This window comes from Puma concolor, chromosome A1 (genome assembly GCF_028749965.1).
Source record: "Puma concolor isolate L17-30 chromosome A1, mPumCon1.1.hap2, whole genome shotgun sequence".
Lineage (NCBI taxonomy): Eukaryota > Metazoa > Chordata > Mammalia > Carnivora > Felidae > Puma > Puma concolor.
This window is the reverse complement of record NC_141667.1, coordinates 163,004,291-163,030,768: the sequence shown is the minus strand read 5'-3', so window position 1 is coordinate 163,030,768 and position 26,478 is coordinate 163,004,291. Positions and strand designations below refer to the sequence as shown.

General features: G+C 42.6%; 1 protein-coding gene across 1 annotated transcript in view; it reads left to right on the top strand.

Annotated features, from left to right (window-relative positions):
• The first annotated feature begins 1,908 nt into the window (after positions 1 to 1,908).
• Positions 1,909 to 26,478, top strand: part of MYO16 (myosin XVI) — a 620,603-nt gene continuing 596,033 nt past the window's right edge. The window contains exon 1 of the mRNA XM_086708430.1: positions 1,909 to 2,033. The gene's annotated coding sequence lies outside the window, so the exon portion shown is untranslated. The remainder of the gene's footprint in view (positions 2,034 to 26,478) is intronic.

Genomic DNA, 26,478 nt, shown 5'->3' with positions numbered 1-26,478 from the left:
TATATAACCTATATTTGAGAAGGGTAAGCACCTTAGTGTTATAAAACATAAACTGTCCTGTTTAATCCACTTTAGTATATTAACTGGCATCTCTTGTTTGATATTATAGTCTTGGGTGCTGGCTACCAGAACTAACTTTTGATAAATTTGTGCCAGTTTCTCCTACTGTAGAAATCCTGCAGTATAGGGGCCCCTGGGTGGCTCAGTGGTTAAGGGACCAACTCTTGGTTTCAGCTCGGGTCATGACCTCATGGTTCCTGGGATTGAGTCCCGATTTGGGCTTTTCACTGACATTGAGAGCCTGCTTGGGATTCTTTCTCTCTGTCCCTCCACTCCCCCTCAAAATAAATAAACTTAAAAAAAAAAAAGAAACTTAACAATATAGAAACAGAATGGTTTCAGATAAAATGCCACACAATAAGTATGGAAATGGGTAATACTCCTCACAGCACATTTGCTATTTCTTGGTGCCAGTGTATAAAATGCCAAGAAAACCATTATGTGCTGAAGTATTTATTTTACTTTTAATTCAGAATCATTCTTACTAGTCCATATTATCCTTAGTGCCATGGTTGAATTGCTTTCATAAATTCACTGATTCTGTAAATTATTTTTGTGAGAATGAAATCTGAGTTGGGACTACATTCTTGTCACATTACGTGTGGAAAACACCTTCATATACGTCATGTCATAGCATAGAGGGTAACTCAGTCGATCCTTAAGACCCCTTAAAATTCACAAAATTTATCTCAGTGCATGGAAAAATATGAAATCTAAGTGAACATCACGACGGTATCTCAGAATCGTCCTTTAATCCACTCCCGAACATGCAGGGGCTAACACCACATAAGTAGGAAATTTTCTGAACACCACATTGTTTTTTACATATTCATGTATCACGTATTTTGGATAAGAATATTCTGAATAATTAATATGATTATAAAGTCATTTGAATAAAGTTATGTGTTATATACAAGACCCTTTGCGACTATATACTATAGTGTGTGTGTGTGTGTGTGTGTGTGTGTGTGCGCGTGTTTGTGTGCAGGCGCATGCACCACATTAACTTCAGAATTAAGACAGCCTAGAGTTCTCTTGGCAAAATGCGGACTGTTTACAGGGCCAAGCAGGAACAAAATTTGGGGGTGGGGGTGGGTGGGCACGTCTTCTACTCTGTCATGAAAATTATAACAGAGACCAGATGCCCAGAGAGAGCCTTGATCTTGCCCATGATTATCTTGTCCCACCTGAAATTCCTATTTTCAAGAATTCAGGGGAATCTCAAGGCTCCGTATGGCCTCTGAATCATCTCATCTCATCTACTGACAACTGCCACAGTCCCCGCGATGGCCTTTGTTCTGGTCGGACTGTCGGGGGTGGGGTGGGGTGGGGAAGGGGATGCCCGCCCCAGGTCACAACTCTGGGTCACGGCGCAGGAGGCCCACGCCGGGGCCACCTCCTTCCCCTCCAGCGCCCAGTCCTCTTGCTGGAGTCGGGAAGGAAAAGTTGGACGCGGGAGCCCCATTCTTAGCCTGTCAGCAAAGCGAGGGGAGGGAGAAGCCGGAGGGGGGGATCGGAGGAGCGGAGAGAGGCGCGGTCTCGGCGCGGGAGAGCGTGGGCAGCAGGGCGGCCGGAGCCCCGGGCGACCACCCCGGCGGGAGCGGAGGGCGGCGGGAGCCGAGGGGCCGCGGCGGGAGCGGGGCAGGCGGCGCTCCCCCCCCCCCCCCCGGGGCCTGGAGCCGAGCCCCGCGGCCGGCGGGGCGCGCGGGGAGGGGCGAGGGCGGCCGCGGGTCCCGGAGGCGGGCTCCGAGCGGCCGCGGCCAGCCTCCCGTCGGCCCGGCTGCGCGCACCGCGCCCGCCCCGAGCGCGCCGCGGCCCTGGGCGCAGGGGCCCCGCGCACCCGCCGCACGCGCGCCCGGCGCACACGCGCAGCGCCGCGCCCGGAGCGGATCCCCGCGTTCGCGCCGCGCCCGGAGCTGATCCCGCGTTCGCGCCCCCGGCTGCACGCGTCTCTCGCGGACCTTTCTCGGCAGGTAGGGCGGCGGCGGGGCGGCGGGGCTAGGGGCGCGGGGCGCGGTCCCCGCCGCGGGGCGGTTGGCCGAGCAGCCTCGTCCGGGTCTGGAGGCCGGCGGGGCGCAGAGGCACCCCTGCCCCGCGGCGCTGGTGGCGACTCCGGGAGGGCGCGGGGGTGCTCGCGCCGAGGTCGCGGGGTGCCCGGCCCGAGAGCCGGCGTGGAGAGGGGGGCGTGGAGAGGAGGTTGGCGGTCCTTTCCCGGGAAGGGGACGCGGGGAGGTGTGTGACCGCGGAAGCCTCCCAACTCTGGACGTAGCCCAGGAGAGGAGGCGAAACTGGCAGTTTGCAGGGACCTGAAAGCCTGTGGTTGAGGCGGGAGGTGAGGGCAGCGGCGCGGGCACCTAGGGGACCCCCACTCCTCCCCGGAAGGCAGCAGGGGGCCGTCCTCCTCTTCTCTTTGGGGATGAGAAGGGGCCACTACTTGAGAGAACAAAGATGTAGGGGTGAAGGAGGGCTCCCTGGCCGTCGCCTCTCCCACTGATCCCACTGACCCCTGGCCGCGACCCCCGCCGGACAGCGTCCGCCCCATTGTCTGGGAGGGCCCGGGCCAAGTGGCGGGGCAGCGGTGGTACCCATCCGGGGCTCTTCTCGGCCCCCGCTCCCGCGGGCGCCGCCCACCTCCCCGGGGCTGGGGAGGACCCACCGGCTGGGTGCAAGTGCTGGGTTTGGCCGGTGCCTTGTACGCCCCCGACAGGTAATGGGGGTGATCTTCATCAAGTTCTCCGGGCGTATCTGTGTCACACTGAAAAGCTGGAGCCACTCGCTCGGCTCAGCTCTCTGTTTGGGGAGTGAGCCAATACGTGTAAATTGTGTGTCTATCCTTTGCCACCTGGTAGAATTATTTCGCCCCTGGAGGAGAAGGGGTTGGCTTTTGCTAAGCAGGGCCGAGTAAAACTTAGCGGCTCTGAACCGGCGGGAGGGGAGTCCTTGAGCAGCAAGGCTGGAGCACAGGCGGTCTCCATCCTGCCTAGCGCAGAAGCTCCCGGGGCGCGCTCTCCTGTTTCAGTCCTGGCTTGCTTTGAAGATCTGGTGAAATGTTTGGGGTCTCTGTTCCGATGAGGGTTAACATGTCTCGCGCAAGTTTGCCCTGGGTTCTTGGGGATGTGGTCCATCCATGCATCTCCTGGTGACTTCCACTTCGAAGGGAGACTAACAACAAGAGACCCCAGAGTCACTGCGGAGCTCCCCAAACCGAAGCCACATGACTGAGGCCAGGGAAAGGGCAGACCTCTTGGGCCATCAGGTTTCCTATCTAGGGGATCACTGCATAGCTGCCAGAATAAATTACATTTCGCTCTTGGTATTTTAAAAGGCTTTGAAGGTAATTTGGCAACCGTGGGTTAAGGGTCCTCCAGAACAATTTGTCTGTTTGAAGCTGTTTAGTTTATTGAAATTACGCAAGCCTGTGTAGTGTAGCTAACAGCTATGGCCCCTTGCCCCGTGTAACCAACCTGTGTGAGCAGAGGAGGTTTATGTGTGATAGACTTTTTGGAAACCAGAATATATGGCATTGCTTTCGCGATAGTGTTAATACGCCCCCTGTGATATGTTACTTGCTGTAAAAATCATCCAGAGTGTGATATTTACTTACCAAAGGAGAAATAAGTTTAATCAATACGATTTCATCTAGAGGGCATAAAGCTATGTTTCTGTTTATCTGTGTCCTTTGAGAACTGGGGGAATGAAATTTGTTCAGTGCATACTAAAAAAACTAAAGTGTCTTATTTTGCATGTGAAATAATACTTTAAATACGCCCCGCTCCCCCCCCCCCATACCCTCTGATCTGAGAATGCTTCAACATACAAGCTCCAGGCCATTAATAGGATCTGTGGATAAGTCAGTACTCCTGCAGATAAAGAAGATTGCCCGGCAAATGTGAGCTCACTGCAGATCATGAACATTCTTGAAGAAAAGAAGCATTTCCTCCCTGTTAAGCAATCAGGAGATAAAATGTGTGGAGTCAAACCATGATATACGCTGCGTTTGCGATCCTAATATATATGTGTATGTGTATGTGTGTACATAACTTGCGGGTCGTGTAATGTGTTAAAACATTTGCCTTTTTGGGATCTTCTCACCAGGGCACAGGACTTAGAGGACTTACGTCATTTTTTCAAGGTCAGAGAGCTAAGTCTTGGCAAGGTTACTGGGACTTCGTCTTTCTACCAAACAGCAGCGTCCAGTGATGTTAACATTTCTTCATGTGTCTATTAGCCATCTGGATGTCTCCTTTGGAGAAGTGTCTATTCACGCCTTTTGCCCATTTCTTCACTGGACTGTTTTTTTGGGTGTTGAGCTTGATAAGTTCTTTATAGATTTTGGATACTAACCCTTCATCTGATATGTCGTTGGCAAATATCTTCTCCCATTCTGTCGGTTGCCTTTTAGTTTTGCCGATTGTTTCCTTCGCTGTGCAGAAGCTTTTTATCTTGACGAGGTCCTGAGATGGTGCATTTTAATAGCAGTGACTGATCTCTTCTATCCTCACCCTTTTCTCCTGTTGTTCCCTTTTCTCCAAGCCTTCTGGCCACTCCGCTGTTCTGTTCCTTTCTGTACTAGGAATAACACATCACTCTGGAAGCGTTTTGCAGAGCAAAGGGTGAGGCTGTCAAGGGAACAGGAGACCTTTAAATGAAAATTACTTATTTCATTTAGAAATGCATATGTAATTTACCTTTATGGATTAAAAAAAAAGGCCAGGTCATAAAAAAAAGATGCCTTTCACACAAGGTGCACTGAGGCGAGGAAGCAGTCATAGGAAGTCAAGCGTCTTTACCGTTAGAACTTGAGAAGCAACACCGGGGCCATTTCTAAGTTGTTTTCCCACCTGGGTTCTCTTCCAATCCTCTCAGCCGCCCCTGGAAGGTGAGAGTGGACATGGTCACTCATTCCACATTCCCAGTTTCCTGTCACTGAATTCTGTTCCTTCTCCTTCTGTAGACCCACCTGGGCAAAATTCAGGGCTCTTCCAGAACTTCCCTGCAGTGGGTGATCATCACATTCTGTTCTGTCTCAAGTCTGTTTCCAGCCGTGCTCTTGCAATCTCCAGCCTGGGATGGGACCCTCAGTATGGATTCAGGCTATGCCTCTAGAATATCAAACTAATGCATTCACTGAAATCAGGCACTTGGACTCACTGGCCTCTTTCTTGAAGCAGCGACTTTCTTTTTTCAGGGAAATATGCTGATGAGTTTTAGCCCATGGAAAGTGATACAAATTCATTAACATTTTTGTTGTGATATTTCCTGAGAATGGGCAGTCACTCAAGTACACAGGCACTTGACCTAGGAAAGAAGGTCGCACATCTCCAGGGACTAAGTATGTGCTGCCTGGGCTGCCTGATCTAGGTCCCCCGGAGGAGCCTGGTAAGAGTGGGTTTCCTGAACCCACGAGAACCTGGGTGGGACACAGGACCGTCCCTTCAGCCAGCCCTGAGTGATTTCCGTGAGCACTGCATTTTAGAAGCTCTGTGCAGAGGGCGCTCGGGAGTTCACATTTTGCCAGCTCCCACCAGCTAGAATTACCTGGCTTTCCCAACACAGATAGTAGTCTGCACAGATAACTTGGTTATTCTCCCGTTTGATTACAGTAACTGGGAAGACCTGACAGTAAATCAGGAGGGTCTCAGGAAGTTTCGCTTCACATTATCCGCCTGTAACTAACCGCGCGTGTAGACAAAGGGTTGCCGTTTTCTAATAGATGGTAAATTTCAAGTGGCACCGTCACATCAAGCTGATTTGTATTCTCTGCTGGGTTGCAATTCTTTCTGTATGATCGTGTTAACAAGAACGATTTTAAATGACCCGGTCGTTATAATTCCTGCAGTGCACTTGTGTCCCTGGATATGGAGGAAGCCGGGATAGAGTTGTCTAGACCACCCCCCTTCATTAGGGTTGCTCAGCCCCTTGCAGTGCGGCTTCCTCTCAGACCCTGCTAGAGAGACGGTCCCCCGCCCTCATCCTTGCTGGTGAACAGCGTGGACAGCAGACCTCTCACCCCTTAGCAGCTCCTGGCTCCTTTGTCTCCTTCCGTGGCCTTTCTTCCCTTGAATCTCCTCCAGCTGGCTCTCCCCGTGGGCCCTGTTTCTCCTCTCCTCCCTGTCACGTTCTCCGCTTGCATGTGGCCCAGCCCCAGCTCCAGACCTGCACCTCCACGGCTTCCTCCTTGGGTGCTTCTAAGGCCCAAATCTGCCTGCAGGGCCCCTTACCTGGAGGCCCCACGCCTGCCTGTCTGACTTCAAGCAGAGCTCGGAATGTCTCTTCCTCTCTCCAGGTCACCTCCCTTATTCCTGCCCCTCTCTCCCCTGCCCCAGCATTGGAAGCCGCCTCTGCAGAACTCTTTAAAATTTTTTTTTTTCAACGTTTATTTATTTTTGGGACAGAGAGAGATGGATCATGAACGGGGGAGGGGCAGAGAGAGAGGGAGACACAGAATCGGAAACAAGCTCCAGGCTCCCAGCCATCAGCCCAGAGCCTGACGCGGGGCTCGAACTCACGGACCGGGAGATCGTGACCTGGCTGAAGTCGGACGCTTAACCGACTGCGCCACCCAGGCGCCCCAGTCTGCAGCACTCTTCACCCGCCCTTCCCACCCCCTCTACCCCTGCTTCCTGCTTCTCTTGGTCCCCAGGTCCTCAAGGTTGATCTTGCAAACACTGCTGAGAGGAGCCTTCTTTGTTCTGACCTTTACCGGCTATGCTTGGTCAAGTCTTCATCTCCTTGTGGGGCTGAGGGCCGAGTTCCTAATTCAGCTTGCTGGGCTAGGCTGTGCCCTCAGATCCGATCACAGATGCCAGAGTGATTTATCTGAAATGCCAATTTGGCCAGGAGGCCTGTGGCTGAAAAGGCTTCAGTGATTTCCCATTACCCACGGCACCGAGCCCGTGCCGTTCTGCACACAGCCTGTGTGGCTCCTGACCCCGTCCCGTCCACCCTCTGGCCTCCCCACGGTCCCGACTCACGTCTGCTACCTTGGACGGCACGGAGTTGCCTGTCGGCCCCCACCCAGAATTCAGCAGTTCCGAATGCGAAGACTTTATTCATTCTGTGTGCCGCAAATCTGCTTCTCACTCTGTCCAGCTGGGGTCAGATCCAGAGCATCTTCCCGGAACACCCACACCCCATAGATGTCCCTTCTGACTCCACGCACGGCTTGTGCCTGTCCTTAGTGCTGCCTGCTGTGTTTGAATGTCTGACTTCCGCTCTCCATCCTCGAGTGTCTCTGTGTTCGCGTGTGGCTTGGTAGCTGTTACATGAATGCATAGAATCCCTGCAAAAGGCAGGTGACTCAGAGCCCTGGAAATGCCTTTTGGAGACTCCAGCACTGACCACTGTGTGTGTTTCATCCACGTGGAGTCCGTCTCACTTCACCGTGCCTCTCCTCTCTGCCACCAGCCCAGACCCTACCCCACGGATCTCTCCCACTGTGTCCTTCTCCCTCCAGTGAAAATCATCCCCTTATGTTACAGATAAGGAAAAGAAACCTAGAGAGACGACAGAATAATGTATTCAGAATCACACCTGCTAGCTCAGGATAGATCAGGACTTGCATAAAGGTCTGGTTATTAATTTTGTGCTCTTATCACTAGGCAAAAATCTGGCTCTTTCTTTTTAAGAGAAAAACATTTTTTTGTTTTTGGCTTCTTTGACAAGTGCCCCACGGAAAACCGTCAGCAGCCAGTGGCAACACACTGGAGGCTGGGGGCAGGAGTGACCTGTGACTTCTTTGTGTTGTGTTGTAGCCTGGAAGCTACATGTGGTGTTTACATTTTTAAAGGACAGGAGAAGCCACGCAGCACAGCACAGCACGGCAGAGCATGTGTGACCCACCGGGACCCCGTGGTCCTCGTAGCCTCAAATACTTGCTATCTTGCCCCTTCCGGAAGATGTCTGCTGAGTCGATGAGGAGAAACGGTGGGGCCTGAAGGTCACGTTCAGTGTAATTTACGTGGAACCTGAGTTTGGTAAATCATCATCATCCCCCCAAAAAGGGCATGTAAAAAATAAGTTGTAGCTTATTTTTAAGTTGTAATTCAGTTGTAGCTGAATTTTAAGAGGAAAAAACATGAAGGCAGAGCCTGTATTTCATTCAAATGCTTGATACCTTATATTCATTTCTTAAGTTTTTTTATGCTTCTCCTTTACCCACACGCGATTCCTATGATAGATGGCATCACTATTAAAGTAATGTAAGTAAAGTAAGTCAGTTGTGTCCCTCAAAATCGCGGAGGACGTTTTTGGTTACAAAAAATAACGTTTGAAGGTAGGTATAAAGGTGAGTTTGATGTTCAAATTCTCATAAGCTAAATTGAATCACACATAAAAATAGGCATTTGAATATATTCCTTTTCTACAACTGAAGTGTTGAGTGCCTTCTTTTGTACTATTAACTAGAATTAGTGTTTTAAAAATGAACTTGGTGGGTTACAGCCACTAGCATGTGGCACTGTATGCCTTTAATGAACACATTTGAAATATTAAATAATTCCTTTAAGAATGATAAAGTCTTCTGTGGGTGTACTCATTTTCTTTTTAATTTAGATTCGTGGTTATAAGCAGTTCAGTTATACGTGGTTCGAGAGTCCCTGGGTAGAAATCATTCCATGAGCTCTCAAATCTTCTTTTAAAAAGTCTATTAATATGCCTTTTATCTTTATGATTTGGGACAGTGAGTCATTAACTTTACATTCATTTCAGTGATTTAAAACTAAATGCAAGAGCAAGACAAAAGAACTTTGGCATAAGAAACAGAGGAATTTAGTAGAATGGAATACTGTGAAAGGCATTTTATATAGGTTTGAGCTTACTGCGTTCATTTTCTAGTGTGTAGAAAGGAGCAAGTCACCGTTTTCTGGAGTGGAATGAAGCATGCTATTTGCTGAAGCTATACACGCGTGAGAATTCACATAAGGATGATGAGTAGAATTTTCCTAATGTAGGTGATAAAAGGGGCATTGGGGCAAGAAATTACAGTGCGGTGTAAGTGTGCGACACGGCGAGTGTGCAGGACAGCATAGGTGTGCCATACGGTGAGTAGGCAGGACAGTATAAGTGTGCGACACGGTGAGCACCAGCGCGGCATAGGTGTGCGACATGGTGTGTGCGGTGCAGTGTAAGTGAGCAGTACGGTGAGTGTGCGGCACGCTGAGTGTGCGATACAGCGTACATGTGAAATGAAGCGTGAATGCTTAGTGCACTGTAAATGGTCAGTGAGGAGGTGAACTTGAAGTGGACAGTGGATGATGAAATTCCAGGTCTGCTTCTCATTTCTCCGGCACCACGAATACGGGGAAAAACCTTTCTAGACCTCTTCTGTGACACAGAGTCCACAAAGTGGCCGCCTTCTGGGGTCAAATGTGGGGTTCAGGGAGATAAACCTGCTTGGACCCGCTTAGCTTGGGACTTGTCACTGCACAGGAGCTCTTTGAAGGTCAGGTCGTGTTATCCTGCCTGGAGGAGACGTCGGTGTGCTAGGACTTCCGCTGAAGTGTTGTTCTGCGCACGTCTGGGTTCCTTGAACAAGTTGGGGTGCTTATTAAGAAGCTCTTCCTGAGCGGCAGGACCCTGGGAGGAAGTGCTGTGAGGGATCTGAGCCTGCTCGTTGGTGACAGAAACTTGGTGAAACCATTGGAAGAAAATGATCACACCATCCCGTACTACGTTGAGATAGTCTGGTGCATAGTGGACCCAAGGGCAGGGGGGTTTGAGATGCTGGGAGGAAAGAGCCCCGGGGACAGAGACCGGAAGATCAGGTGGGGTGTAGATGGCGTGGGGGACACAAAGCAGCCTCGCGGCTCTGCAGTCACACTGTCATTATGGGGAAGCCAAAGAAGTCGCGTAGAAACGGCACATTGCTCTCTAAGGCCTGCCCGTGAGGTGACATTTGGTGAGCACGTGCCGACGAGGTGGAGAAGGAGCAAATGTCCACCCAAATCGACAAAGAGTAATGTGAACCCACATGAAGAATGTCAGGGCTAACTCTCATCACCAGTGCAAGTTTGAAAAAAAATGCTGGAGATCATAAACAGGCTTATTTTCGCAGTGTGTAGGGCAAGAAGGCCAAGGCCATGGTCGCCTCTGCTAGGGACTGATGATGTAAAAAGTAAAGGTCACTTAAAGATGGGTCTCCTCATTGTAATTTTGGTCCCCATCTTGTTCATCAAAGACAATGAGCTTACACGAGGAAAACAAACCAGAATCTTGGGTGAAAGCCCAGGATAGGTGAGGAAATTAAAACAAAAATTTATGTATGTATTTCTTTTATTGAAGATTTGTTTTTAATTTTGAGAGAGAGAGACAGCATGAGCAGGGGAGGTGCAGAGAGAGAGGGAGATAAAGAATCCAAAGCCGGCTCCAGGTTCTGAGCTGTCAGCACAGAGCCCGATGCAGGGCTCGAACCCACGAACTGTGAGATCATGACCTGAGCTGAAGTTGGACGCTTAACTGACTGGCTACCCAGGAGCCCCTATGTATTTCTTTTAAATAAACTCAGGTGGGGCTCAGATGAGTCACATGCCAGGTTACTGAAAGGACATCAGGTGTGATTGGGGGTGCTCTTGGCAATCCTGGAACATGATGGAGAATGACAGAGACCCCAGAGAACTGGGCAGGTCCGATGTCCCAAGCCTCATAAAGTATCCTAGAGACTATAAATTGGTATAGAGGTTCCAATCCCAAATAATACATTATATGTATTAGGTACACACCCTCATCACAGATAATTTTTAAGCCATTAGAGAAACACAAGGAACCAGAATAGCTCACAAAAGTAAGTCATTACAAACTAACCTGACTGCTTAGTTGAAAAGCGAATTACAATTAATCTGCATTTAGCCCATGTATAAAATTAGGTGAATTAATTTCTAAGGTTCCTATTTATAAGAATTTATGGTAGAGTTTAGTTTGATTTTTTTTGTTGTTGTTATCAGCTTTTTTTTTTTTTTTTTTTTTTCTCATTGTGGCAAAACGCACCTAACAGAAAGTTTACCATCACAATCATTTTTAAGCATACAGGTCTCTAGTTTTTCCCTTGGACAACTGGAATCTTATATTCCTTGAATGACAATTTCCAGTTTCCCTCCCCTGCCGGCAACCCCTGCAACCACACCCCACTTTCCATCTCAGAGTTTGGCTGCTTTAGATTCCTCATATAAACAGAAGCATGCTGTGTTTATTCATCTTTTTGTTTTGTCCTTTTCACTTAGCGTAGTGTCCTTTTTGTAGCGTATGACGGGACTTGCTTTTTTTCCCCAACGCTGAATAATATTCCATTGTGTGTATGCACTGTCTTTTCCTTATCTAGTCATCCATCAACGGACAGTTCGCTTTCTTTCTCCTTTTAGCAACTGTGAATAATGCTGAGATGAATATGGGTGTACAAATATCCCTTTGACATCCCGTTTTCGGTTCTTTTTTGACATATATCTCAAAGTGGGATTACTAAATTGTCTGATAATCTTATTTTAAATTTTTTTCCAGCTTTATGGAGATGTAATTGACATAACTGTGTAAATTTAAGGTGCCCAAGGAAGGGACTTTATACAAGTATATATTGCAAAATGATTACCGCAGTATAGTTAACACATCCATCACCTTACATAGTTACAGTTTTGCATGTGCCTGTGTGGTGAGCACTTTAAATATCCACCTCTTGCTTATATATTACAGTTTATACTTATTACTTACATAAAACATAACATGGTTAACCATAGTCGCCATGCTGTATGTTACATCACAGAACTTATTCACTTTACAATTTTTAAAAATGTTTTTTTTTTTTTTTTAATTTTTTTTTTTCAACGTTTATTTATTTTTGGGACAGAGAGAGACAGAGCATGAACGGGGGAGGTGCAGAGAGAGAGGGAGACACAGAATCGGAAACAGGCTCCAGGCTCTGAGCCATCAGCCCAGAGCCCGACGCGGGGCTCGAACTCACAGACCGCGAGATCGTGACCTGGCTGAAGTCGGACGCTTAACCGACTGCGCCACCCAGGCGCCCCTAAAAAATGTTTTAATGTTTAATGTTTTGAGAGAGAGAGAGAGAGCGAGCGAGCGAGCCAGGGAGGGGCAGAGTGGAAGGGAGACACAGAATCTGAAGCAGGCTCCAAGCTGTCAGCACAGAGCCTGACATGGGGCTCGAACCCACGAACCATGAGATCATGACCTGAGCCGATGTCAGCCGTTTAACAGATTGAGCTACCCAGGCATCCCAGAACTTATTCATTTTATAATTGGAAGTTGACCTTTGCCTACCACTAGTCATCTCCCTACTTCCCAGCTCCCACTGCCCACCCCGACCACCCCCATTTGTTCTCTGTTTCTACAAGATTGTTTTAAAATTTTGTTTTAACATATAAGTGAGACCATACTGTATTTGTCTTCCTTTGTCTGACTTGTTTCACTTAGCCTAAAGACCTCAAGATTCATCCATTTGTCATATACATGCCATATATACATATACATGTCGTATACATCCATTTGTGTATGTGTGTATATATTATATATATATATATATATATATATATATATATATATATATAGTGGAATATTATTATAATGGAATATGATTTTTTTTGAGAATCTCCATACTGTCATCCATAATGGCTGCACCATTTTACATTCCTACCAACAGTTCATAAGGGTTCCAATTTCTCCACATCCTTGCCAAAGCCTGTTAGTTTTTGTTTTCTTGATAGTGGCCATGATAACTCAGGTGAAGTGATATCTCGTTGTGGTTTTGATTTGTGTTAGTGATGTTGAGCATCCTTCTATATACTTGTTGGTCGTATATCATCTTTGGAAATGATCTTTGCTCATTTTAAATAATATTGTTTTTCTTGTTGAGTTGTAGGAGATTTTTAAATATTTTGGATGTTAACCCCTTACCATATATAGGTTTTGCAAATGTTTTCTCTTATTCTCTAGATTGCCTTTTCACCCTGATGATTGCTTCCTTTGCTGTACAGGCATTTTAAAGTTTGCTTTAGTCTCATTTGTTTATTTTTGCTTTCTGGTGTCTGTGTTTTTGGTGGAATAGGCAAGATACCACTGCTCAATTCAGTGCCATGAAGCTGATCTCCTATATTTTCTTCTGGGAGCTTTATAGTTTCAAGGCTTATGCTTAGGTCTTCAGTCTATTTTGAGTTGGTTTTTGTATGTGGTATAAAGTAAGGATCCAACTTCATTCTTGTGTATGTGGGCATTCAGTTTTCCCAGCATCTTTGCTCAAGAGACTACCCTTCCCCTCTTAGGTAATCTTGGCACCCTCGCTGAAGATCATTGGCCACATACAGGAGGACTTATTCCTGTGCTCTGTATTCTGTTCCATTGGTCTACACATCTGTCTTTGGGCCAATACTATACTGTTTTGATCACTACAGCTTTGTGATATGTTCTGAAATCAGAAAGCATGAAACTTCCAGTTTGTCCTTTGTCAGGATTGTTTTCACTATATGGGGTCCTTTGGCATTACGTACATTTTAGGATAGACTTTTTTATTTGTGCAAAAAATGCCGTTGAGATTTCAGTAGAGATTGAATTACATCTATAGCTCACTTTGGGAAGTATGGGCATTTTATAATACTAAGTTTTCCAATCCATCAACGTGGGTTGTCTTTCTATTTATTTGTGTCTTTTTATTTTATTTTATTTCATTTTATTTTATTTTATTTTTAATTTTTTAAAATTTTTATTTAATTTTGAGAGAGAGAGAAAGAGAAAGAGAGTGAGCATGAGTGGGGGAGGAACAGAGTGAGAGGGAAACACAGAATCCAAAGCAGGCTCCAGGCTCTGAGCTGGCAGCACAAAGCCTGACGCGGGGCTTGAACCCACAAACTGTGAGATCTTGACCTGAGCCGAAGTCAGATGCCCAATTGACTGAGCCGCCCAGGCGCCCCTATTTATGTCTTTTTAAAAATTTTCAACAATATTTTGTAGTTTCCGGAGTACAAATCTTTCACTCCCTTGGTAAAGTTTATTCCTGAGTATTTTATTCTTTTTGATGCTATTGTAAATGGGATCGTTTTCTTAATTTTCTTTTAAAACTGTTCACTCAAAAAAATTTGTCATTCCTGGTATACAGAAACACAACTGATTTTTGTGTGTTGATTTTGCATCCTGAAAATTCACTGTATTTGCTTATTCTAATAGTTATTTAGGTGGAGTTTTTTAGGATTTTCTACATATAAGGGCATGTTGTCTGTGAACAGAGATAATTTTACTTCTTCCTTTCCAGTTTGGATGTTTTTGATTTCTTTTTCTTGTCTAATTGCTTTGGCTAGGACTTCCAGTATGTTGTTGAATAAGAGTGGTAAGAATGGGTATCCTTTCCTTCTTCCTGGTCTTACAGGAAAAGCTTTCAGTTTTTCACCATTGAGTATGATGTTAGCCATGGCTAACATTTCATATATGGCTTTTAAAAAAATATTATGATAATTTCCTCCTATTTCTACCTGGTTGAACATTTTTATTATGGAAGGATATTGTGTTGAGTTTTGTCAGATGCTTTTTCTGTGTCATTTGAGATGGTCATGTAAATTTTGCCCTTTGTTCTATTAAGTTTGTTTTTTTTTAATGTTTATTTATTTTTGAGAGAGAGAGAGAGAGAGAAGAGAGAGACAGAGCACGAGGAGGGGAGGGGCAGAGAGAGAGACAGAGACACAGAATCTGAAGCAGGCTCCAGGCTCTAAGGTGTCAGCCAGATCCCGATGTGGGGCTCAAACTCCAGGACCGTGAGATCATGACCTGAGCTGAAGTTGGATGCTTAATGGACTGAGCTACCCAGGTGTCACTGCCCTTTGTTCTATTAATGGGATGTATTGTATTAATAGATTTTCAAATACTGAAATATTCCTGCTTCTCAGGAGTAAATCCCACTTGGTCATGGTATATATTGATTTTAATGTGCTTTGAATTTAGTTTGCTACTATTTTGTTGAGGATTTTTCATCAATATTTACCATGGATATTGGTCTGTAATGTTCTTTTCATGTAATATCTTTGTCTCGGTATCAGGTTAATACTAGGATCATAAAATGAGATTGGAAGTGTTTCTTCTTCAACTTTTTGGAAGAATTTGAGAAGGATTAGCATTAATTCTTCTTTAAATGTTTGGTAGAATTCTCCAGTGATGCCATCTGGTTCTGGGCTTTTCTTTGTTGGGAGGTTATGATTACTAATTAGATCTCCTTACTGGGTATAGTTCAGCTCAGATTTTTTGATGTATTTTTGGTATATTTTGGTGTATTTGGTATATTTGAGGAATGTATCCATTTCTACTAGGTTATCCAATGTTGGCATACAGTTTGTTCATACTAGTCTCTTATAAATCTTTTTATTTCTTTGGCCTCAGTTGTCATATATCTTCTTCATTTCTGACTTATTTGAGTCATTTTTCTCTTAGTCTAGCTAAGGATTTCTCAGTTTTGTCTATGTTGTCAAAGCTCCCCTCTTAGTTTCACATACTGTATTTTTTTCTATTCTCCATTTTATCTATTTCTGTTCTAATCTTTACTATTTCCTTCTTTCTAATTTTGGGCTCACTTTCTTTTCCAGTTCCTTCATGTGTAAAGTTAGGTTATTAATTTCGGGTCTTTCTTCTTTTTGAATGCCAGTGTTTACTGCTCTAAACTTCCTTCTTGCTACTGATTTACTGTGTCTCATAGGTTTGCTATGTTGCGTTCTCATTTTTACTTGTCTCAAGATATTTTCTAGTTTCCTTTGTGATGTTTTCTTAGACTCATTGTTTTTTAGGAGTGTGTTTTTTTCCACATACCTACGAATGTTCCACTTTATTCTCCTGTTCCTGATATTTAGTTTCTTTCTGTTGTGGTAAAAAAAAAAGATACCTGGTATGATCGCCTACCAATATTCTTAATTGTTTTTCAATATTCTTAAATTTTTACATCTTGTTTTGTGGCTAATATGTCCTAATACATCATCTACCCTGGAGAATGTCTGCATACACTTGGAGAACGGTGTGTATGTTGTCGTTGTTGGGTAGAGTGGTCCGTGTATGTCTGCTAGGATGAATTGGTCAGTCGTGTTCAAGTCCTCTCTTCATTTATTGATCTTCTGTCTGGTTGTTCTCGTCATTATTGAAAATGGGCTATGTTAGTCAGGGTTAAGGAAAGAAAAGGAAATTTTTTGTCAGGAATTGGATCATGTGATTTTAGAAGCTGAGAAGTCCCATGGTATGCTTTCTGCGAACCAGAGGCCTAGGAAAGAAAGCTTGTGATGTAATTCATTCTGAGTCCTGTAGCCTGAGAAGCAGGAGAACTATGGTATCAATCCTACTCCAAGGGCAGAAGATGAAGTGAAATGTTCCAGCTCAGTGAGGCATGGATAAAGGGACAGATTCCTCCTCCTTCTGCCTTTTGTTTTCTTCAGGACCTCAGTGGATTGGATGATGCCCAACCACACTGGGTAGGGCAATCTACTTTCTGAGTTCACCACTTAAAATTCTCATCTTATCTGGAAACACTTTGATAGACACAACCGGAAACCATGTTTAATCTGGGAAGCCCATGGCCCACCCAAATGAACACAGAATGAACCATCACATGAGCTTTTGAAATCTCCTGCCACTGTTGTATTACGATCTATTTCTGCTTTAAATTATGGCAGTTTTTTCAAGTACTTGGGCTCTGACATGAGGTGTATACATATTTATAATTGTTATGTATTTCTGATGAATTGACCCTTTTGTCATCATATAATGTCTTCTCCGTCTTTTTTGACAGTGTTTGACTTCACATGCATTTTATCTGCTATAAATATATCTATATTTTATATATATATAAATATTTTGGGGTCTCTTTTTGGGGTGCCTAGGTGGCTCAGTCGGTTGAGTGTCCGACTTTGACTCAGGTCATGATTTTGCGGTTTGTGAGTTCGGCCCTGGGTTTGGCTCTGTGCTGACAGCTCGGAGCCTGGAACCTGCTTCAGATTCTGTGTCTCCTTCTCTCTCTGTCCCTCCCCTGCTCATGCTCTGTCTGTCTGTCTCTCTCAAAGATAAAGATTTAAAAAAAAAAAAAAAGGGAGTCTCTTTTTTTACTTCCATTCAACTACTTTATGTTTTTTGTTTGGAAAGTTTAAACCATTTACATATAAAGTAATTACTGACAGGGAAGGACTTACTAATGACATTTTGTTCATTGTTTCCTGTTTATCTTATAGTTGTTTTGTTCTTTTTTTCCCCTTCTTGCTGCCTCCCTTTACATTTTGTCAATCTTTTGTAGTGACATACTTAGCTTCCTTATTTTCTTTTGTAGATCTTCTGTTGTTGTTTTTCTTTGTGGTTTCCATGGGGATTACATAAAATGTCTTATAGTTATATAAGAAAGAACCAATCAGAGATGAAGAACATAATAAATGAAATTAAAAATATACTTGATGGAATAAATAGGAGGCTGTAAGAAGCAGAGGAACAAATTAATGAACTAGAAATCAGAATAATGGAAAGTAATCAAGCTGAACAAATGAGAGGAAAAAGAATTATGCAAAATGAGAATAGACTTAGGGAACTCCGTGACTTCATCGAGTATAATCACATTTGCATTATAGGGATCCCAGAAGGAGGAGAGAGAGCAAATGGGGCAGACAATTTAGTTGAATAAATAGTAGCTGAAAACTTCCTTAACCCAGGGAATGAAATAGATATCCAGATCCAGAAGGCACAGAGATCTCCTAAAAATCAACCTAAGGAGGGGGTGCCTGGGTGACTCAGTCGGTTAAATGCCTGACTGTTCATTTCAGCTCAGATCATGATCTCACAGTCATGAGATTGAGCCCCTTGTCGGGCTCCACGTTGGGCATGGAGCCTGCTTAAGATTCTCTCTCCCTCTCCCTCTGCCCCTCCACTACTTGCATGTGCACTCTCTCGAAAAAATGAAACAGAACAAAAATCAACCCAAGGGAGTTCCCATAAAGACACATAGTAATCAAAATGGTAAACAAAGTAGTGATAAATAAAAAAAAAAAAAATTAAAAGCAGCAAGAGAAAAGAAGGCAGTTACATACCAGGGAAATCCCCATAAGGCTATCAGTGGATTTTTCAGCAGAAACTGTGCAGGACAGAAAGCAGTGGCATGATATATTCAAGGTGTAAAAGGAAACACCTCCAGCCAAGAATACCCTATTTAGCTGTCATTCAGAATAGAAGGGGAGATAAGGGGCACCTGACTGGTTTAGTTGGTAAAGAATATGACTCTTGATTTTGGGGTTGTGAGTTTGAGCCCCACATTGAGTGTAACAATTACTTAAAAATAAAGTCTTAAACAGAGAAGAGATAAGTTTCCCAGACAAACAAAAACTAAAGGAGTTCATGACCACTAAACCAGCCCTGTAAGAAATATTAAAGGGGACTCTGAGTGGAAAGAAAAGACTATAAGTGAGAGTATGAAAGGTAGAAGACACAAAAACAGTTTAAATAAGTATTTCTATAAAAAATAGTCAAGGGATTCACAAGATAAAAGGATATAAAGTATGACACCATATATCTAAAATGTTGGGGAGGGAGGAGTAAAGAATGTGTTTGAACTTAAGTGACTATCAACTTAATATAGACAGCTATAGAAGATGTCATACACAATCCTAATGGTAAAAAAAAAAGCCACTAATCAAAAATCAAAAGCCACTAACATACAAAGAATAAAGAAAGGAATTCAAGTATATCACTAAAGAAAACCAGCAAACCGTGAGAGACAGTAAGAGAAGAAAGGATCAGAGAAAAACTACAAAAACAACCACAAAGCAAGTAAGAAAATGGCAATACCTATCTATCAGTAGTTACTTTGAGGGTAAATGCACTAAGTGCTCCAATCAAAAGACATGGGGTGACAGAGTGGATAAAAAAAATAAGACCTATCCGTATGCTGCCTACAAGAGACTAATTTGAGACCTAAACACATCTCTAGATTGAAAGTGATGGAATGAAGAAACATTATCATGCAAAGGGATATATCAAAAGAAGTAGCAATACTTATATCAGATAAAATAGACTTTAAAACAAAGGCTATACAAGAGACAGAGAGGGACGCCATATAATTATAAATGGGACAATCCAACAAGAAATAACAATTGTAAATATTTTTGTATCCAACATGGGAACACCCAAATACATAAAACAATAACAGACATAAAGGAACTGAATTGATAGTAATACAACTATCAAGGAGACTAACAAATCAAGTACATCAATGGAAAGATCATCCAAACAGAAAATCAACAAGGAAACGGTGGCTTTGAATGACACCCTGGGCCAGATGGATTTAGCAGATATATTCAGGACATTCCATCCTAAAACAGCAGAGTACACATTTTTTTCAAGTGCACACGGAACTTTCTCCAAGATAAATCACTTATTAGGCCACAAAACAAGCCTCAAGAAATTAAAAAAGATTGAAGTCATATGTATCTTTTCTGACCACAATGCTAGGAGACTAAGAATCAACAACAACAACAAAATCTGGAAGGAAAACAAATGCTTGGGCATTAAATAGCATGCTACTAAAGAATGAATGGGTCAACCAAGAAATCAAATAAAAAAGAACATGGAAGCAAACAAATATGAAAACACAACTGTCCAAAACTGTTGTGATGCAGCAAAAGCAGTTCTGAGAGGAAAGTTTATAGCAACACAAGTCTCCCTGAAGAAGAAAGAAAAACCTCAAATAAACAACTGAGTGTTCCCCCTAAGGGAGCTAGAAAAGCAAACAGAAGCCAACACTAGCAGAAGGAAGCAAACAATAAATATTACAGCAGAAATAAATGACATAGAAGATAAAAAACCAATAGAACAGATCAGTGAAACCAGGGCCTGTTTCTTTGAAAAGATCAACAAAATTGATAAATCTCTCTAGGCAGACTCATAAAAAGCAGGAAAGACTTAAAAAATCACAAATGAAAGAGGAAAAATAACAAAAGAGCACCATGAAATACAATTTTAAGAGAATATTTTGAAAAACTCAATGCCAACAAATTAGACAGCCCAGAAGAATGGATAAATTTGGTATAACCTACCAAAACTGAAGCAGGAAGAAATAGAACATTTGAACAGATTGATTACCAGCAGAGGAGATTGAATCAGTAATCAAGAAACTCCCAACAAACAAAAGTCCAGGACCTAAAGGCTTCACAGGTGAATTCTACCAAACATTTTAAGAAGAGTTAATACCTATTCTTCTCAAACTATTCCAATAAATATAAGAGGAAGGAAAACTTCCAAATTTATTTTATGAGGCCAGTATCATCCTGATACCAAACTAGATAAAGACACCACACACACACACACACACACACACACACACACACACACACACACAAACTACAGAACAACATCCCTAATGAACATAGATAAAAAAATCCTCAACAGAATACCAGCAAGTCAAATCCAACAATACATAAAAAAAAAAAAAAAAAAAAACAACAAACAAAAACCAAACAACAACAACAAAATACACCCACCATGATCAAGTGGGATTTATTCCTGGGATGCAGGAGTCATTCAATATTTGCAAATCAGTCAGTGTGATGCATTACATCAACAACAGAAAGGATAAAAAGCATATGATCATTGAAATAGATGCAGAAAAAGCATTTGACAAAGTACATTAATTCATAATAAAAGCCTCAACAAAGTAGGTTCAGAGGGAACATACCTCAACATAATAAAGGCTGTTTGTGGAAAACCCACGCCAACATCATACTCAATGGGGGAAAAACTGAAAGCTTTCTCTCTAAGATCAGGAACAAGATCAGGATGTCCACTCTCATCACTCTTGTTTAACATAGAACTGGAAGTCCTACCCACAGCAGTCAGACAAACAGAAATAAAAGGCATTCAAATTGGTAAGGAAGAAGTAATATTTTCACATGACATGGATACTATATATAGAAAACCTGAAAGAGTCCACCAAAAAAGTACTAGAACTGATAAATAAATTCAGTACAGTTACAGAACACAAAATCAATGTGCAGACATCTGTTGCATTTCTACACTCTAATAAGGAAGCTGCAGAAAGAGAAATTAAGAAAATGATCTCATTTACAATTGCACCAAAAATAATACGCTACCTAAGAATAAACCTAGCCAAAGAGGATAAAGACCTATACTAGGAAAACTATTAAACATTGATCAAAGAAAGTGAAGAGGGCACAAAGAAAATGGAAAGACAGTCCATTCTCATGGATTAGAAGAAAAATTTGTTCACGTCTATACTATCAAAGCGATCTAAAAAGTTAATGTCATCCCTATCAAAATATCAACAGCATTTTCTACAGAACTATAACAAACAATCCTAAAATTTATAGGGAACCACAAAAAACCCTGCAAAACCAAAGCAATCTTGAGAAAGAAAAGCAAAGCTGGAGGTATCACAATTCTAGACATCAAGTTCTATTATAAAACTGTAGTTGAAACAGTAGATAGTGGCACAAAAATAGACACACAGATCAATGGAACATAACAGAAAACCTAGAAACAAACCCATAATTAAATGGTGAATTAATCTTTGATAAAGCAGGAAAGGCTAATGGGAAAAAGACTGTCTCTTCAACAAATGGTATTGGAAAAACTTGTCAGCTACATGCAAAACAATGAAATTGGACCACTTTCTTAAACCATACACAAAAATAAACTCAAAATGGATGAAAGACCTAAATGTGAGACCTGAAACCATAAAAATCCTAGAAGAGAGCACAGGCAGTAATTTCTGTGACACTAGCCATAGCAACATGTGTCTAGATATGTCTCCTGAGACAAGGGAAATGAGAGCAGAATAAACTATTGGGACTACAGCAAACTAAAAAAGTTCTGCACTGTGAAGGGAACAATCAATAAAACTAAAAGGCAGCATATGGAATGGGAGAAGACATTTGCAAATGATGTTATCTGATAAAGGATTAGTACTCAAAATATATAAAGAACTTACACAACTCAGTACTCAGAAAACAAATAGTCCAATTAAAAATGGGCAGAAGACATGAACAGACATTTCTCCAATGAAGACGTACAGATGACCAACAGACACATGAAAAGATGCTCGACATCACTCATCATCAGGAGAATGCAAATCAAAACTGTAGTAGATATCACCTCACATCTGTCAGAATGGCTAAAATTAAAAACAACACCACCACCAACACACAGGAAATAGCCACGTTTTGGAATGGGTGTGGAGACAAAGGAGCTCTCTTGCATTGTTGTTGGGGATGCCCACTGGTGTATCCACTGTGGAAAACAGTATGAAGTTTCCTCAAAAAAATTAAAAAAAAATTAATTACCTTTGGATCCAGTAATCACACTACTGAGTTACCTCCACCCCCAAAAACACAAAGTTCAAAGGGATACATGCACCCCTAGGTTTATTGTGACATTATTTACAATAGCTAAATATGGAAGCAGCTCAAGTGTCCATTAATAGAAGGATGACTAAAGAAGAGGTAGAATATTCAGCCATAAAAAGAATGAAATTTTGCCCTTTGCAAGGACATGGATGGAGCTAGAGTACAGTGCTAAGCAAAACAAATTAATCAAAGAAAGATAAACACCATATGATTTCACTCATATGTGGAAATTAAGAAACAATACAAATGAGCAATGGAAAAAAAGGGGGGGGTGCCTGGGTGACTCAGTTGGTTAAGCATTCGACTCTTGCTTTTGGCTCAGATCACAGTCTCGTGATTTGTGTGTTCGAGTCTCACATTGGGCTCTGTGCTGACCGTGCAGTCTGCTTGGGATTCTCTCTCTGCCCCTCCCCTGCTCTCTCTCTCTCTCTTTCTCTCTCAATAAATAAATAAAATTAAAAAGATTAAAGAGAGAGAGAAAGAGAGAGAGAAGCGCAAACCAAGAAACAGACTTTTAACTACAGAGAACACACTGAGAATTACCAGAAGGAAGGTGAGCAGGGAAATGGTGGAATAGGGGATGGGGATTAAGGAGTGCACCTGTTGTGATGAGCCCCGGGTGATGTATGGAAGTGCTGAATCACTATATTGTACACCTGAAACTAACATACCATTGTATGTTAACTATGTGGGGATTAAAAAAAATCATATAAAGGTCTATTTTAAGCTGATAATAACTTTATAGAAAATCTCTACTCCTTTACTCCCCCCGCCATTTTATGTTCTTGATGTCACGTATTACATTTTTATACTGTGTATCCATTAGCATAACTTTATAGTTATTTCTTATGCTTTCGTCTTTTGAATTTTATACTGTAATTAAAAGTGATGTAAGCACTATCATTATAGTATTATAGGATTCTGTGTTTGAGTACATACTTGCCTTTACCAGAGAGTTTTACATTTTTGCATGCTTTCTTTTTTATGTGAGCATTTTCCACTTCAGTTTGAAGGACTCTGATTAGCATTTCTTGTAATGCAGTTCTCATGGTACTGTGTCTCTCAACTTCTGCTTATCTGGAAAAGTCTATTTCTCTTTCATATTTGCAGGACAGTTGGGTATATTCTGTTTTTTAAAATGTTTTATTTTATTCATTTTGAGCGAGGATTAGAGACAGAAAGAGAGGGGAAGAGAGAATCCCAAGCAGGATCCCTGACATCACTGCAGAGCCCCACGCAGGTCTTGATCTTATGAACCGAGAGAACATGACATGAGACAAAATGAAGAGTCAAATGCTTAACCGACTGAGCCACCAGGTGCCCGGGTATATTCTCAATTGTCGAGTTTTGTTTTTTTTTTTCTTTTAGTACTTTGAATATATTATCCCACTCCTTTCAGACCTGAAAGATTTATCCTGGGAAATCTGCTGATAACATTATGAGAGCTCCCTAGTACATGATGAGTCACTTTTCTTTTGCCATTCTCAGGATTCTCTTTTCATCTTTGACTTTTGACAGTTTGATCATGTGTCTCATTGTGGGTCTTCTGGGTTCATCCTAATAGGAATACAGTGAGATTCTTAAATATGATGTCCATTTCCTTCCTTAGACATGGAAAATTTTTAGCCAGTATGTATTCAAAGAAACTCTCTTTTTTTGTCTTTCTTCTAGGAATCCCATTTGAGTATATTGATCTCCTTTTAATGTCTTATTTAATGGGGCTATTCTGAATTTGTTGTCAGATATTTCATTGATTTTTCATTTCTTTAAGATTGATTTTGGAGACTTGGTTTTCCTTTGATTGTGTCATGTTTTTCTTTTTCCCCTTCCTTCCCTCTTTCCTTCCTTCCCTCCTCTCTTCCTTCCTTCCTTCCTTCCTGGGACTTGGGATTATGAAATAACAGCCACCTACCCTACTTTTCATAGTCTGGCTATGTACAGGGTCAAACCTTCACCGATCAACCTAGTTAGAGACTCTGGGAGTCCCCTAAACCTTTATGGGGATACATCTTCTCTGTGTGATCTTCCAGTTGGACAGGTTTACCAGTTTCTTTCTCAGGAGCTTGTAACCTCCCCCTCCCTCTGGTGTCTGTGATGCGGCAGGCTCTCTGGTGCTGGAGGAAGTCACGGAGCTCTCTTCCATTCTCGGTGGTTCCCAGGCATCCAGGGTGTGCTGGTTCAGTCAGTGCCCCGCGTCAGGCTAGACAGAAACTAGTCCCCCAGGCAGCCTACAAAAGCTGGAATGTTCCATGCATGTTCCTCTCTTCTTTTTTCCTTCCTGAGGTTGAAGGTATGGGTTGGGAATTTTCTCCCAATCATGAGGGGCTGTGCCAACTTGGGGGCAGGGCAGTTGTGGATAGAAACCAAAGGCTTTTCTTATTCATTTCAATGCAGCTATTCTTGGCATTGGGCCTGCCTGGGCTACAGTAACTACTGTGGGGCATTTTGGTCTATTTATTATTTTTGTCAAGTCAGTGGATCTGTGGGAGAACCAGAGATGGGGCTTCTCATTCCATCATCTTGCTGATGCCACTCCATAGGCTGGAGTTTAGTTTGATTTTAACAAGGAAGTCTTCCAACTTTTTTGGATTTGACCGACGGCATCATTGCCTTGATCAGCTGTGACCCACGTCTGTGGATAGGAGACTCTGGGTGAGGTGAGAGAGGTTAATTGAGCCAAGTTGCCTTTAGGGCAAAGTATTTAATTGACTGGTGTCAGTCTTGGGCAATCAAAGATCAACTTTAATGAGACATAGCTGAAAGAATAGGCAGAGAGGTGTGACAATTATAGGAAGAAATGTAAGTAGAGGATTGATCAAGGCCAAAACATTGAGGAACAGAAGACTGAAAAGGGATTCCAAGTGATATTCAAGACCAGTAAGATACATGTACAACATGAAGGCACTTCATGAGTGGAAGTTGCACACACACACACACACACACACACACACACACACACTGGAGATGGAGTATTGACTGTTATAGAAACATTGCAAAGTACATATGAACCAAAACAGAAAGTGAAATAGTTCACATTTCCACTACTCTGTGGGAATATACCTTTTACACCTTGGTGTATATTCCTTCATAACAGTATCTGTATGTATGGATGTGTAACATTATGCATGATTATGTATATGGGTATTCGTGTGAATGTGTATCAGTCACCATTCATTTTCCTGTTTTCCCCATTACTTAGTACCCAAATGGTTCGGGTGAAATTGAACCAAATCAGACTTGGGAAGTAGACCATGATTTAGCTCAGGTTTATCAGCATACCAGTAATCTGTTGCTCTGGTGATTTTTAAGGGTTAAGGACTGATCCAACCAAATGGTTCTTCCATTATTGAGTCTGTATCCATCTATCTGTCTATATATCTGTCTGTCTATCCCTCCCTCCCTCTCTCCCCCTTTTCTCCCTCTTTACATTGTCCTTCTGCAGCCATGTTGCTGTCATGACAAAAACTGGCCTCTGAAGAAAACTACCATGAGACACGGTAGAAGGCGAATGAGAAAAGAAAGGTGCTAACATGGTAATCAAATCACACCTACACACTCCCCCATGCAAACTACTTCTGATTCTAATTTTGTGGGTTGTAGAAGGACAGTCATTCTCATTAATTCTCTTAAGTTAGTCTTTTTTATTGACAACTATGACACTCAAAAGAGAAAAAATGCATGTAACATACACAGCAACTTTAACGAATTATTATAAGGTAAACTCATGTATCAAGAAATAAACCCCTGTAAGCAGCTCCACTAGTCACTGTCTTTACTTTTATAGTGTTTATTTCTTTTTATTGTCTGTATAGTGTTATTATTTTTGCATCCCTGCACACGCAGGGATGGAGTTTTATTCAGACTGGTCGTGAACTTTGTGTGAATGGAATCGCTGAATATTTGTTGCATGAGATGTAGGTTATTCAGTTTCATTGATGGATATTTCTTCTTCTGAGTATACCAGAATGTAGTTATCCATTCTGCTGTTGCTGGGCTTGGGGCTTTGCATTTGCAGTTTGAGTACAAATGATGCTACTCTGTGAAGTCCTGGGATGCATGTATA